General features: G+C 39.7%; 1 pseudogene; it reads right to left on the bottom strand.

Annotated features, from left to right (window-relative positions):
- Nucleotides 1–11,362: 11,362 nt before the first annotated feature.
- Nucleotides 11,363–12,422, bottom strand: LOC105936438 (annotated as a pseudogene).
- Between the last annotated feature and the right edge of the window lie 624 nt (nucleotides 12,423–13,046).

Here is a 13,046-nt window from a genome sequence, read left to right as displayed (position 1 = left end):
GGCTGAATATAAAATGTGTGTCTGCTAGTACCAGTTTATGTCTGCCAAATTCAAACACCATTGCCTGGCCACTCATCTCATTGAAGATGACTGTCACCACACACTTTGTGAAGTACTTTAAACAGGTCAAGATGTTCGATAAAAAAATTACCTAAAGTCAGCCAGGGAACGTGCACAGAGCCTCCTCTTATCTGATTCCCAACACAGCTATTATAATAAGTATAATTATTATGACAGGGTTGTGCAATTATTAAGTTATTAATGTTTATTAAATAACTCTCTGTCTGTTAGGTATTGTCCGGTGAATATCAGCTCTTAAGCTAATATCAGGACAGTGGTTGAAGGGGATGATTCGAGCACAGGCGTTCTTTTAACAGCAAACTCTGCACACATACAGAATAAATGAGTCACAACTTCTCTTCAAGTTCAAGAATTTAACAGAAATAAAATTAACATCTGGAGTACATCACTATATAATGCTGTTTATCTGAATTAAAACTATATTTCAATCAACAAATCTTCCTTACTGGACTAAACTAAACTACTAAGCAAAATCAAGATAAAAAGAAGCTACGGAACTATGTACACACAAAAGAAACAAAAGACAAAGTAAAGTGGTAGAATACCGGTAATTCAGTGAATCCTGGTTCACTGCAGATCTTAGTTAAAAAAACAAAGTTCATACTAAAGAATGTGAATTGAGGTTAAATTAGCTTAACTAATTCAGAACATTTGGTATGTGTTTCAACCCATTCACAATGCAAATCCTGAGTTAAACAAATCATTTGATGAAATGACATTTTAAAGAAGGAATTTACAGTAAACAGTAACTTCTAGAACGCTTGATTTTGATTTTATTAATGCAATGATACCTCCGGGAGGCTAGCAGTCGCTGTACCGACTGCTAGGGACAGTGTGTAACCTTAGTCACACACTGTCCCTTTAACAGAGATTGGTGATTTTTATCAAAGTCAGAATTTAATATCTTCTCATAAGAAAGAGAGCAGCATGGGACACTTGCCCCTGGAGAGGGTCTGCTCTGCTCTCTTCTAACTATTCTTCCATCCATCCATCCATCCATCCAGCCATCCATCCATCCATCCATCTATCCCTCCATCCATCAATCCATCCATCCATCCATCCATCCATCCATCCATCCATCTATCCCTCCATCCATCAATCCATCCATCCATCCATCCATCCATCCCTATTGGGGTCGCGAGGGGTGCCTATCTCCAGCTGTCAATGGGCGAGAGGCGGAGTACACCTTGGACAGGTCACCAGTCTATTGCTGTCTATTCTAACTAGACAAAGTGAATCACTCTTTTCTATATACCAGTGTCATCAATATTTCACTTTCCAGGGGCTTTGGTCCCTCAAGCCACCCAGTACTTTGCTCTGCTTTCCCAGGGCTGGTTGACGGGGCAGGGTTGCATGCAGTAGGAAAATCCGCCACCAGTAAAGGAGCAGTAAAGAGAGGAGGAGTTTACAAACCTATCCATTTATACTCTTAATTTATCACAAAAAAAGAGTTGTTTTAAGATGTTTTTAGGCGAGAAAATACACCGTCCAAGCCGTGTGTCTGTGACTTCTCACAGACTGGATCAGTTTGTCGAAGCTGAAAAGTCAATATAAGGTGTTTGTTAAGTTAGTGCGTAATATCTGCATGTAACAGATATCAAATGTGAAAATACTGGCTGGAAGTTTTTCAATGTTTTGAGTTAATTATAAACCGTTTCGCCAGAGTTCTATATTTAGACTGATATTTTAGTACTGATGATCAAACAGAGCCCTTTTGCACAGAAAACACACATTTCCCTAAGACCGACTTTTCAGTTATTACAACCATAAGCTGAAGAAATACGGGTCAAGTTGCTCTCTCTGTGTAAAGTTGCTTCCTGTGCTCCCTCTCATTGGCTGCTATGCCAGCCTTGAGTAGGATAGACCCATGCAAGTTGGCTGCGCTGCAGGATGTGCTCCAGCACATAATGAGGCATATATATATATATATATATATATATATATATATATATATATATATATATATATATATAAATATAGGCCGTTTCTCAATATGCGTACTTGAGCGTTCTCGTGTGCTTGTGTAGTCATGACACGTCATCAGCCTCAGCCCCAACACTGTTACAATTGCCAAGAACACCAGACCGAGAATGGACCAAATCCCCGGATGTTGTTCTAGCCCTGCCCTCTTTATCAAGCATGCATCAGAGCAGACTTGTGCGTTCTTCAGACTGACCGCTTTCCCCAGAATGCACCGCAGCAACAGCTTGATTCAGGACAGCGTGCCCCTATAGCCACAATTCTGTAATTTTTTTTTAGATATTTATTTAGGCTTTTTAAATATTTTTTAGATATAAAAAATATTATTGTTTTCAATAAAATATGATGTAGTACTACTATAAATAGTTTTGTATGTTAAAAAAGACTAAAGAACTTAAATTATAATTTAAGTAACACAAAATATTACCTCTCACGTTCAACAATGAATACATTAGTCATACAATTATTTAATTCTATGATCAATATAAGTAATAATTTATGACCATCTAAAGACTAGTAATAACAGGAGGTAAAATGCAGGACCAGATGGGCTGCATGTGGTGACGTCACAAGTACACGAGTACGCTTCTGTTCCAATACATAGAGATACGTTCTGCGTGCTCCCCTTCTCCCCAAGTCCATACATCCTGTGTTCTTACCAAGAACGGACTTGACGAGAACACGAGTCCGGACTTGCGTTCTTGTGAATTGAAAAACGGCCATAATGTATATGGAGTGGCAGCATTAGTGGCAGCAAATGGATACTTCTCTGCTTTTGTCTGTTTTACAGCTGTTTTCTTGCTACCACCCGCTTGACCGGAGTGACACTGCAGCTTTCCCTCACAACGTCCCATACGTCATTGGGTGTTTATGTGAAACAAAATGGCCCCAAGGCAAGCTAATGGAAACCCAAAAGCCCCAGACTTTGGTTTACCCTGGGAAACAAAAGCCTGAGGCTTTAAATCCTGAGGCTTGTAATGGAAAAGGGGCTTATGTGAGATATCACACCACGGTTTCTCACAGGGAGGTCCTCAGAAACTTCAGGTTGACTCTAACGAGCACTGTTGTATTTCTTAGGAAATAAATGTTTCCCCCAAAACTAGACTTTCACCATCAAGGAGAATTCATTCCTTATATGTGTCAGACACCTACTGGGTGTATATAAGTGTGTCTCTTGTTTTCCTCACCGTTTCTTTCCTTTGAGATGTACATGACTCTGGAGGAGCTGCAGAATGACAGAAGGTATGGGCAAGTCTGATTGTGTAGCTACATTCTTGGAGCCATTACTTGACTTAAGAAGAAGAACTTGCATCTGCCTTACTTAAAAAGCATATTATCTTGCAATTCTCATGTCAATCTTATTTTTTGCTTATTATTTTCTATTTTTGTCTGATTGTATTCCCAAAAACTTAAAAATAAAGACTTTATAATGAAACAGTTGCTCAGTTCGTGAGCAACTGTTTTACTTGACAGATACAGACATTAATTAACGTGCACAATTCCATCATTTTCTGGCATCTGCTGCCCCCTTTTGGATACAGAGAAGCTCTACAAAACCATAATCTTTGTAGGATGCACTATTTGAATGTTGCTGTTGCAGGTTAACTAGAAATTCAGCCAGATCTCTAATTTCAGAACCACGGCTGGATAATGGAATGGAATTCTGGTTGAAGATGAATTTATTCTTACTTGGAAAATTGATTTAAAAATATTTCACTTCTTACCACAATTTGTGTGCATCAGGTGAAAGATGTTGAGTGGAGCTTTTTTGATGAAGAAACAAGATATTTGACTGTAGTTTAAAGTTATTGCACTGGTTTTGCAAGGGCCAATCAGATTTCAATTAACGAACAAGATCTTAAAGTGATATAACCCCCAAAAATATCTGATAAGCTAATAGTTGTTGGCCCTAGCCATGGGAGGCACCAATGACTGAACTACACAGAGACTGGGAAAAAAATCCTGAATGCTAGAATTTGCATTATGAAACCATTCTAATTTACCAGAAAGAAAGAGTAACACTTTGGATATTCATGATGACACATAGCTACATAGCCTTGCTACAGGTATGCAGCCCAATTCATTATCTCTGTCCGCAGCATTGGGGAGGCTGTACATGTGGACATCTTGATTTTGCTCGCCTAGTAAAAAGAAACTTGGCATCTAAAATAAAATAAGGTCTGCTGTTTTCGTATCTGGTGAATGTACCGTGGCTAAAAAAAACACAAGCCACCAAGTTTCTCCACGAAAAAGATGAACAGTCTCTTATTACAAAGTGGTTTGCCCTCCACTGCCCTGAAAAAGACAACAATTGCCACTGCATCACCTGACGCATACACCAGTCCAAGCAGACGCTCGCCTCAGCCATAGACTGAGAGCGGCTAATCTGCTAAATACAACCTAGGGTATCAGCAGTGGCTGACATGGAGAGACCCCTGCCACTGATATGCCCCAAAGAGATGTACTGGGGTTAAAGAAGCAAAATCAATGGCTGGTGGTGCTTGTTTATGTCCAGAAAGTTAAGAAACGGCACAAGAAAAAGTTTACTTAGCTCTGAAACACCAGTTTTACACTCTGAGCTGTAGGTATGAAGTGGCTGTTGATGCTGGTTGCTGTGTGATGCACATCTGAGGGTTGGTGGTTTGTTTTTGGGTTTTTTTGGGGTGGGGGGTTGTTATCTTCCTGGGTGAGTAAAATCTATTTATGGGAAACACTAGATTTAAATATCCTATATTTATACAAGACAAACCAAGATTAATCTTGACTCATTCATCAGTAAAACATAAATAGGTCAATTCAACAACTTTATTATTGAAGCACTTTAAGATACAACTAAGTTGGCCAAAGTGTTCACAGACTGTAAAAAGCAAATAATTCATAGCATAACACAATAAAGCATAGAGCAAAAGCTCAACAAAAGTCAAATAAAGGGTAGATACAGAAAACAAGCAATAAAACCTGGATCAAAGTTATTTTTCATTTGAAAATTAATAGGTGAATTCATTGTCAGAATTAAACTGTAATTAAATCTGTTGGACTTTATAATCTCTGCTGCTTCCAACAAACTCAAGTGTTTACCAACCCAAATGTTTGAAAATGTTCTGACCTGGGGTCCGTTCTTCGTACGTTGCTTAAAACATCCGAGATCAAATGACACATCCAAGATGATTTCATCCGGCTAATTGGGTTCTTCGAACACACCTGTTGTTCGAAGCCTCCGCAGGACCCACTAGAACATGGGAACAAGTAAAATTGAAGTACAAGAATATTCTAGAAAATGGTAGCCTTTAATTAATATACTTTATTTTAAAAAGCCACTTGTTGTGGCAACAGATCCAATATCGGTGTCATTCCTTAGACACTGTAAGTAAAGGACGCGTGCAAACCGGGAATTTTAACAAAAAATTCTTTATCTATAAAAAAATGATGTTTTTCCTTTTCCAAGTCATCCACAGTTTACACGGTAAAACTGTATTGCTCCGTGTCTAGATAATCCATCCATAGTTTTTTTTCTAATACAATATACGGCTCGACAGGATGCAAGCCTTTCAAAGTAAAACAAAACTTTACAATAAAATGGCCTGAACAAATCTTCTTACTGAATATGATAAAAATAAAAAGCAAACCATCATACAAATAACTTAAATATTTTCTATTTATGGCTCTAACACCACTTTTTCCTCTTTAAAAGCCACTGTTAAATGATGTTTGTCTGTTTATAACAGCCACCAAGAAAAATCTCTCTACAATTACACTGTTGCGTTTTTTTCTCACGTTGCTGTGTAAATTGGCTGCTGTCTCATGTGTTTATTTAAGGAGGATTTGAAGGAAAATCTTTTCCCACAATCATCGCAGCCAAAAGGTTTCTCTCCCGTGTGGACTCTCATGTGTACTTTTAAATATGACTTGTCGGAAAATCTTTTTCCACAAGCATCACAGCCAAAGCATTTCTCTCCCGTGTGAATTCTCATGTGTCTTGTTAAATGTGCATTTGTGGTACATTGTTTACCACATGCATCACAACGAAAAGGTTTCTCTCCAGTGTGGGTGGTCATATGTGCTCTTAAATTTGACTTGTCAGAAAATCTTTTTCCACAAGCATTACAGCCAAAGCGTTTGTCTCCTGTGTGGATTCTCGTGTGTTTGTTTAAGCCTGACTTTGAGGAAAACCTTTTACCACAAGTATCACAACCCAAAGGTTTCTCTCCTGTATGGATTCTCGTGTGTGTTTTTAAGTGCGACTTCATGGAAAATCTTTTCCCACATGCATCACAACCAAAAGGCTTCTGTCCTGTGTGGACTCTTATGTGTGTTTTTAAATGTGACTTGGTGGAGAATCTTTTCCCACATTCATAACAACCAAAAGGTCTCTCTTCAGTATGGACTGTCACATTTGTGTTTAGATTTTTCTTACATTTAAACTTTTTACTATCTGCAAGGGCTTTTTTCAATGAATCCACATCTCCCTTCTCTTTGAAACATTTCTCATTAACAGAACAAACTGAAGTCATACATCTTAAATGACATGCCATGTGATTCTGTAGAGAGGATCTGCTGGCACGTTTTTCCCCACACTTAGAGCAGCTGAAAAATTTGACAGTGTTTCCCCCTGACTCAGGAACCCTGCTCGTCTTCAAATCATCTTCACTGTCTTCAGTTTCAGAGCCTGACAAATGTTTAATCCGACATTTATAATGGTTTACATCATCCTCTCCATAATCTTCACTGTCTTCAGTCTCTGAATAGTTGGAAGTGCCTTCATAAGTACTTAGATGTGGGTTCTTCTTGGACTCTGCTGTTCCAGAGTATTCCTCTTTAATTTTTACTTCAAAATGATCAGCTAAAGTTCTGGTTGCAAAATCTCTGACTTCTGTTTGCTGTTGATGAAAGTGAGAGAATAGAGGTTTCTCTTCAACCTCTTCACTCTTCACTTGAACAACAGTCAATGGAAACCTGGTAACTTCAGTTTCCTCCTTCAAATTGAGTTGCTCTCCTTTCTGGCTGGCGCAGATTCTTTCATTTCCCTCCTTTGTGTGGAGAAGCTCCAGCTCCTGTTGGTGAACATCAGGATTCTGTTCTGTAGGGGCCACTTCTTTGATATCTGGTGACAACATAAACACATTACATGTCTTATAAACAACTATATCTTCACAATGTTACAACAATGGTAAAAATAAGAAGTAAAGAAATAAAGTATGCTAAATATTCTCAGAAGGTAAGAATCAGTGATGTCAAAACTTTTAAAAGCTGTTATTTGCTTTCCACTTTGAGTCTTCCATTACAATACCGTGTGTGCAGAGATAAGAGGCATGTGCGGTTGATACTGACAGTCTTGTGTCAGTATCAAACGCTCTCTGATCTTCAGCAACAGACTTGATCAGGTCAAGAAGAGGCTGAGACATTGTGAGGAACAGGTCATGCTGGGTTACAAACGCATGTATGCAAACTTTCTGGTTACACACACTGTTGGCCATGGATTCAGGTGAATCGGTTCTGTAGCTGTTTCACAGGAGGGATGACAACCTTCCAATTCTCATCCGTTTCTCTCAGCCAAGCCCACCTCTATTTATTCTTAACACTGCCATCAACGGTCGATATATCTGACACTTTTTCCAGAAAATCGCCTTCATTCTAAATTAGCCTGAGCTAGCAAGTTACTCTTATTTGAGTTTTAAATAAAAACATAATAGTAAATCACGAGGAGATCCCTGGTTGGTCGCCTGTGTTTATCAGCTAAGTTACTGGAAGCGCGGGAATAAACGCTGACCGATGACATGACCACAGGTGGAAATACCACCGCTGCAAGAGCAGCGATAGACACGCTTACAGAGGGAAGTGGTTCTCAGATGTTCGGTCCGCTGAACTTTCTGGTTCACATGAATCCAAAGAAAAAAAATTCACCACCATTACTTTCATTCATGCCATCTGTGGCCAGTTTGAGATGCTCTTCCAAAGGTTAAAATGATGGAACACCTACAAACCTCAGACTGGCAGATGTCTGCTTTGCAAACACCCGCCCTATTCTCTTTCTGATTGGCTAATGTCCCGCATCTGCCAGATTTCATTGGTTGAGAGCAGCTTCAGTTTATAAACTTTGAATAAAAAGTCTAAACAGAACCAAGTGGATATATTTTTTCCTCTCATTTTCCAATTGACAGAAATCCGTCGCAGCGACGGAAAACTTTAACCCATAATAGAGACATCTTTATGAGTCGGCCCATAAGATCACTATGATCAACAAGTTGTTAACAATTCCTGGAGAGAAATTGACGTCACTCTGGGAAGAAAGCAAGAGGCTTTAAAATGTTGGAAACTATGTTTTTTTATACTTCTACTTGAAGTGGGGTAGCACAATTTGCGTAGGAGCACAACACTGCACTCTAGAGTCTAGAAGAATAGAGCTACTTCACAGGAAAAGCTGCACAGAGCATAAACGCTGCAGACATGTCCGCAAATCTAATTTTCGCACGGAATGTTTACGCGTCAAGCATTAACCCACCTTTACAACTCCCTCTATTAATCCCTGGAGGCAAGTCCAGTCCTCCCCAACCATTATTCAGACCTCTGTATCAGATCAGGGATCTTTTTGACCGTTACACATAAACTGATGTCATAACAGATAGTTATTGTTAGATCATTTTCTTCACAAGTACAAGGAATATCACATTTGGCTCACTGACCAAAAAATAAAAATAAAACTTTTATTTTAGTGGAAGAGGAAGAAAAATGGCTCTTTTGGTAATAAAGGTTGCCAACTCCTGAAGTAAACAAATCCTTACTGTTGAAAGGAGGGGCAGTTAATGGAAACTGCTCTCCTTCCTGACGGGCCCCAGGTTCCCCTTGTTCCTCCTTTATTTGGAGGGGCTCTGGCACCTGCTGCTCCACCTCAGGACTCTGCTCTTCAGGAGCCTCTTCTTTAACATCTGCAGCCAAAACTGAAACACATTGCATGCATTATGAACAACCACCGTAACATTTGCTCTGGAATATGAGTCGCATCAGTCAAAAAATGTGTCATAAAGAGGAAAGACGAAAAAAAAAAAAAATAACACGTTGCACCGGATGATAGGTCACATTTATTTAGAAATTTATTTCACAAAATAAAAGACTAAAATTTCAACTGGTATGTGAACATATTCAATTACACAACTGCAACCACAACAGGCTGCATATCATGGAACATAATTATTAAATTAACATAAACCAACAACTCCAACCAGCAAGGTTCTTTCCAGCGCATTCAAAATGACGCAGAGATTAGACAGTGAGCGTAACGGTGCAACGTGTTAAGCTAACAGTACAACATGGATGTTTGAGAGCAACCTATAAAACGGACAGAAAAGCTCTTGAACGTGCATCAGCAAAGTTGTAAACCATCCGCCAGACAACATTAGCTAAAGCCAGCAGTTATGAGCTTCACAGACTGCCCAAATGACGCCGTTCTGTCCCAGTCTGGGACTCCTTTTGAGCTGCACCATCCCTTCCATTGCTTTGTCCCACTAGGAAAAACTGTGGGAATTGTAGGAATTTGTCACAAGAAATGTAGGCAACAGGTACGCTCGACTACAAATGGTAAAAAGTCTGCAGAGAGTACAAATGGTTCACAGTCTGCGCACTGCACACCCGACTTTAGCTTAACAACCCATGTTAGTCTGTTTATTAGCTCTTCTGCTCTGAGACCTCAGCAGGACAAAAACAAAAAGCGGCAAATATATTTTTAAGAATGCACCAGGTTAGTGTCCAAAGTTATTTCCCCTTTAGGTTTAACCCTGGATCTGTTTGGGTATTCTGCACCACAGCATGTTGAGACAATGAAAGCAATTGTCTCAACGTTCAGCAAGAGGGCTTGGTCCTTACAACCGCCATTAACTATCATTACTTTTTTAATTTGCTGTTGAATGTTAATATGATACTAGTATCAATATGTTGCATAACTACACAGTCATTAAATTCAGTAAACCACTGAAAAATGTTTAAGACCCACAATCCTATTTGAGGTCGAATCGAACCTTGAAATTTCAATCGATTCCCAGCCCTACTGACCACTCCATCCACATATTATTGTAGCCGTGGCAACAGTGGCCAGATACAAGAAATTAAGAAAAGGAGCATCCATGTTATTTACGACTTTCAGTCAGAATTAAAAGGAGGGAAACAATAATATAAAAAACTATTATATTTGAAGAAAAAAGTTTTAAATATGTTTGGTTGTAAATAAATGTGAAAGAATTACAGGGGGGGAGAAGTGAGGGGGAAAAAAAGCACCCCAAACTTTGTTTTATCAAAAAGATAAAAGAGTTGAAGAAAAATGCATGATTGAAAATGAGCGGTTTAAACAGAAAATAAAAAAAAATGACAGTTAAATATTGAAGTAGAAATATATACTAGTTTATTCATTGATCAATTATTGAATATGTTTATTGTTTGGAACTTATATTTAATAACAGAATGTTATATTTTAGCTACTTTTTGGCCCAGTATTTATTTAATTGAGTCATTTATTTATTCTGTACGTATTGTGAATTTTGGCAGGATTGGTCCTCCATAGAGCAGCCAGAAGGAGACAAGATAATCCAAAACAACAATGTTCGGAGGAACTTTCCCAGGCAGACAGACAAGAAAAACTTGATGCTGGGCGGTGCTACATGCTAAGCTAGCATTAGCACCCCATGTAGTGCTGCAGGCTTAGCCAGTTATCTGGGGGAAAGAAAACTGGCTTAGCCAGCAGGAGGAATCCATCAGCTTGCTGAAAACGGTTCGTAAACATTAGCTCCTATCCACGGAGTTAGCATGAAGAATGAAATCTCCAAACCTAATCGTTCCTGCAGAACTCTGGCCTGAAAAACATCCCCCATGATTGGCGTCTCCTCTGCTGCGTCCTGCCGCTGTTTGAGCTCCTGCTTCCCTCCAGTTCCTCAGCTGTGCCTCAAGCTGCTGTACCTCTTTCTGTACCACTCACTTTTCTGGCCTGACAGGAACCCGGAGGGTCTTCTTCTTCTTCTTCTTCTTCTTAGGCTTAATGGGGGTTGGCAAACATGTTTTCAGTGTGTATTACCGCCACCAACTGGTGAGGAGTTGGGGTCAGAATGGCAATATGTATTTCAAAATATGCTTATATATATATATATATATATATATATATATATATATATATATATATATATATATATATATATATATATATATATATATATATATATATATATATATATACACACACACACACACACACATACATACATATATGTACATACATACATACATATATTGCAGAACAAGAGGAGATCACTCCCAAATGCACTCAGGTTTGTGGTGTGAATGTAGCAGCTAGGTTGTGCTCCAAAATTTGTCGGTGGAAGTAGTCTAACGCTTCGGTGACAGAGATCCACGTCTCCACCGCCTGCTGCAGCTTGCAGCTAGAGGATACAACGTTCAGCATCATAAGGCTGTCCAGAAAGATGCCGTCGCAGCAGGGATGCCAGCAGCCAAAGAAGCAAATGATGAAGATTACTGTGGTCTTCAGAGCTTTCTTCTTCAGGATCTGCCCCTCGGTGCCCTTGGAGAGCCTGGAAATGATGATGCGGCAGCAGACGAGCATGACCAGTCCGGGAAGGACGAAGCCCACCTGGATGAGCTGGAAGCAGAAAACCACCGTCCATATCAGACTGCTTTTGCACTGGGTAGGTGCGCTGACAGATAGTTCTGGAATTGGTCCTCTCCATGCTGTCCTACATGTAGAGGTAGTCTTCATGTCAGGAACAGTCAGGGGGGCAGCCAGCAGCCACACTCCAGCATAGATTCTGCTTGCTTGAAACTTTCTTTTGACTTGGCTGTTGGTGGCATGGACAACCAGCAAGTATCTGTCCAAGCTGATGAAGGCCAGGATCAGGACGCTGCTGGACAGCTTCACCGTATAGATCATGTGCCCCGACACGCAGAGGAAGCTTCCGAAGTACCACGTCCTGACGCGGCCTGGAATCCCAGCCAGACAGATTATTCATTTCAGGTCTACCTTGTATTTCAGGATATCACTTTGTTTTTTGTTCCTTGATACATTTGCTTCAATTTTCATGATAAGCTACTTGTTTAGTAAACTTTTATAAACTGAAAATAGTTTTTTTTCTATCATTAAATACATACACACATAGGTTTAAAATGTTTCATAATGCAAATATCCATGTGATAATACACTTGGGTCCGTCGTGCGATCGGATAAAAGGCCTCTCCAAACCAGGCTCCAGCCCGCCCTTGGACACAACCAAGCAGATAAACTCTGAGCCAGCCTTCAAGCCTAGCAGATAAAAGACAGCAAGTACAGTTAGTCACTGCAAAAGGGAAATTAGCCAACAGCCAATCTCCATGTGCGAGAAAGGCCATAGATTCACTGCAAGACAGGACCAAATGTATCATCTATTGGAGAACAAGAGGTTTCCAGCAGCAGGCAGACGCTGCCCGATGCTGAAATGTTCCATCAAAGGAGCGCCCCCCCCCCCCTTGTAGTGCACATAGCTGGCTGATGCTTTTGAACTTTTGCATCTTCTGGGTTGAGTCTGTATTTGACCATCTGTAGTTCAAACTCCACGTGTTAATAGGCCAGAGCTCAACTTCATGTACGCTGAGAACTATTTCTTAAAACTTCACTAGTCCATGAAATCTTTATTTTGATTTTTAAAAACACACCACAGTCCATTTTAAATGCTCTCTTAGCATATGGGCCACATTGCATGAAGGCAACAGTGAAAATGCAAAAGCTAGACTGAACTATTCCAGGTGTTTAACAACATTTCTGAAATCTCTGAGATTGTTTTGGTCCTTGCAAAAATGTTCACATCCATCCATCCATCCATCCATCCATCCATCCATCCATCCATCCATCCAGGTAAATCAATTATGAGACCTTTTTTTGTTGATCCGCTCCTAATTTCCTTAAAGATTAAATAAAAACAGTCCATTTTCACGAATCAGTGTGAAACCAAATTTGGGTG

This window comes from Fundulus heteroclitus, unplaced genomic scaffold (assembly GCF_011125445.2).
Source record: "Fundulus heteroclitus isolate FHET01 unplaced genomic scaffold, MU-UCD_Fhet_4.1 scaffold_146, whole genome shotgun sequence".
Classification (NCBI taxonomy): Eukaryota; Metazoa; Chordata; class Actinopteri; order Cyprinodontiformes; family Fundulidae; genus Fundulus; species Fundulus heteroclitus.
Note: the sequence above shows the minus strand (reverse complement) of the source record. Positions and strands in the feature narration are given on the sequence as shown.